The sequence below is a fragment of the Heliconius melpomene genome, unplaced genomic scaffold, assembly GCF_056956725.1.
Source record: "Heliconius melpomene rosina isolate 202511_hmr_F unplaced genomic scaffold, ASM5695672v1 ptg000038l, whole genome shotgun sequence".
NCBI classification, from domain to species: Eukaryota; Metazoa; Arthropoda; class Insecta; order Lepidoptera; family Nymphalidae; genus Heliconius; species Heliconius melpomene.
This window is the reverse complement of record NW_028181871.1, coordinates 39788-43349: the sequence shown is the minus strand read 5'-3', so window position 1 is coordinate 43349 and position 3562 is coordinate 39788.

The following is a 3562-nucleotide window of genomic DNA, read 5'->3' as shown; positions in this document are numbered from 1 at the left end:
AAAATTTAATAATTAATATTAATATATATATACATTAATTAAATTTATTATTATATATATATATACGTCGGAGTTGGGTGGATTTCCCTCGCACATAGTTTTGAGTGCCCGGTCTACTGTGTGCTTTAGTCGGCCACGCTTCGACTCGCCCCTTCCATACCAATGCATAACACTAACTCTGTCGAGCGCCAATAGATGGCGCTGGCGTTCCGGAACCACATCAATACTACAAATTCCGACACGGCCATCCTGCTAGCACACGTCCTCGTGTGTTGGTTAGCCTAGAAGAAAAAGCTACAACAGTACCTCGTACCGCTCGGCCAACCTACATCAGAACCTTACCAACCAACTTCCAGAACCGTACACTAGAATTGTAATAGACGTACACTAGTAATTACACTAGTAATTGTATACCAGAACCTTATACCTGAACTGTATACCTGAACTGTGTACCTGAACTGTATACCTGAACCTTATACCTGAACCTTATACCTGAACAACTTGACCCTCGACACTAGATCAACTCGACACCAGATCAACTCGACACCAGATCAACTCGACACCAGATCAACTCGACACCAGATCAACTCGACACCAGATCAACTGGACACTACAATTTGACACCAATCTGGATCATAATTGTAACTAACCACTACACACAAATACCACAGCCATGTACCATCGACATCATAACCAAAACTTCACTTTACTTTACTTTACTTCACTTTACTTCAGCAACAAGTTACAACCAACTTAACAGAAACCTCCGAGTAAAGACCTCTAACGCCACAGCTCTCCAGCCGAACAGCAATCAAATTGCTCTCTCACATCTCAATACGCATATCAATCGAGTGGATCGCCCGTGTACGTCACCTCTGCGACAACACGCTACGGTCTCTGCAGACCACGACCTCAGTACGGTCGAAAACCTCTCAATACGCATATCCACCGCGTGGATAGCCCGTGTATGTCACACCTGCGACAACACGCTACAGTCTCTACAGACCACGACCTCCGCCAGAGTTAAACGCACACCGCGCACCCACGGACTACTTGAGTTGCCCCAAGAGATACCGATTTCTACCGGGCTACGACTACGAAATAACTACTGGTACGGTCGAACACATTACGGCCGATAGAATCATTTACTCGAGTCTCTTCAACTACTTAAGCTTGAACACCATCATATCATCAACAACATCATAAATTACACATTGATTTCGTCGGGTACATGACTTGCTGGCATTTTCCTCAACCTATCGTGAGCAAATTTGTACGTTACAAGACGTTTACAATTTACAGAACCAAAACTGACAACCTTAAATGAACCTTTAAATTTTGAATCGAATTTTTACACTTATTAACTTTACAATATTAACAATACGCCAACAGAAAACTTACTTACTTTCGTTTTTGTCATATCAAAACGGGACCTACCATATTCCGCACACTTCGTAATAATGTCTGATGCTACTTAACGAATTTCGTCAATGTCAACGACAGTCTATACCTCACTACTACACATAAATGATATAAATCAATGATACATACCAATGATACACATCAAAGATACACACCACAGATACACACCATTGACACACATTAACGACAAATCAATGACACACACCAATGATACACATAAATGACACATCAATGATACACACCACCGATACACATCAATGATAACGGTATCGTTATTTTATGAATTAAAATCTACCGGTTCATCGTACAATTTATCTCGAGTTGTACCCTCCTACAGATTCTTGCCACAACTTATTACCACCGCTAGTCTCAAACGTTGTCGACATGGACTTTAACACACTTCTGACGCGCTTTACCTGCCTGTTAGCACTGGGTAAGCCCGCCGCCGTAAGATGCCAACCTAAGTCTACTAGTGAAAACTACCACCAGTAAAACAATCTTCCCTGGTCAGCTATGATGCGAGTTGGAGCCCCAAACAAAGCCACAAGTCACCTCGTGAACACTCCAAGAGTCAATGCCTGCCGCACGAAACAAAAGAACACACTTCGCGAACGCGTCTGTCAGAATGAAAATGTACTCCTTATCGTTTCACCGCTGAGCCTATTCGCCACGTCTACACGAACCGTATTTCACGGCATCATTACCTTAGGGATTTGATGCAGGCCAGTTTGAACTGTTCCTGAGTGAGATTTCGCGACCCTACAAGTAACGCAGACATCCACAAATCCTCCAGCACACCATGACCGGAAACCAGCAAAAGTCAAAATGCTGTTCAATAGTCCCCTCAGCCTCGAGACGAACAACAGATTCAAAACTGACGGAAATAGGAAGCTAATCCGACGAACTGCTACTACTTAATCACAGTCTCTGGAGGCGATAGAGACCTGACTAGCCTCCACTTCAAAAGGAACACTTCACTAGGTTCAAAGAGAAACCAGCCCTTGTCACAGCTTCCAACACTGCATTAAGTCCTCCCATACTGGACCGCTAAATCGGTTGAGACAATGTCAATGTCAAAATGTCCTCAAAATACACCACCACGCAATCACGAACCAAATCACCCAACACGATCACAATTGTCTTCTGAAAAATCGAAATTGAATTCTTCAGACCAAAAGGCACAGTCAAGAATTCAAACTGCCCTTCAGCTGTTATGAAAGCAGTACTGTCTACAGAATTTTCGTTTACTGTGATCAAATGAAAACCGCTTGCGCTATAGAGTTTCAAAAAATAATTAGCACCCTGAAAACGTGAAGTTTGATCAGTAATTAATGGAAGCGGATAACTGTCAGGGTTGGTATTATTGTTAAGCTCACTATAGTCAATACAGATACGGTCTGAACCGTCATACTTCTTTACTAATAAAGCCGGACTTTCAAAAGGAGGACAGCTCGACCTAATGATATTCACGTGTAAACCTTCCTTTACTCTGTTGCGTATAACGCTACGTTCGTCCGGCGACATCCTATATGGACGCCGCTGTACTGTGCGATTCGAACCAACCCGGTCACTACCACCGGTCACTACCAGTAATATCAGCTGAGATATCAGTCAAAGTCAACTCACTCACACTATCGTTATTCACTGAATTTACATAAAGATTCCCGTCAAACAAAATGTCAGTCAGTTATGTTTACTGTACAACCCTGATTTAAAATCTCGCGACAATAATATCCTAAGAGGGCAATCGTTAATACTACAAAACACAGAATTTTTTCGGTACTGTATACTCGTGTTTGACTAATACCGGTCATAGTAACAACATTACTAAACCGTCGACCACTAAATGTAACAGAAAAACTTTCAACTAACGAGAATTTAGCACCAGAATCGTAAACAAAACAAAACAGTTCACCTTTTGTCTTGTACCCTACCCTTTGGAAATTGGACACTGCATACGTCCACACGCCGCTCCATCCACTCACCGTTGTGGCGATATGACCCGGTTTGCCACACTTGAAGCACACTAAAGGCCTCGCTGCCGGCTGCTGCACCGCTTGACTCAACGTTGAAGATACAGGTGTTCGTACCGTCGCATCGATAGGCTTGCTTCTGCATTCCGCTCACTTATGGCCAGTCA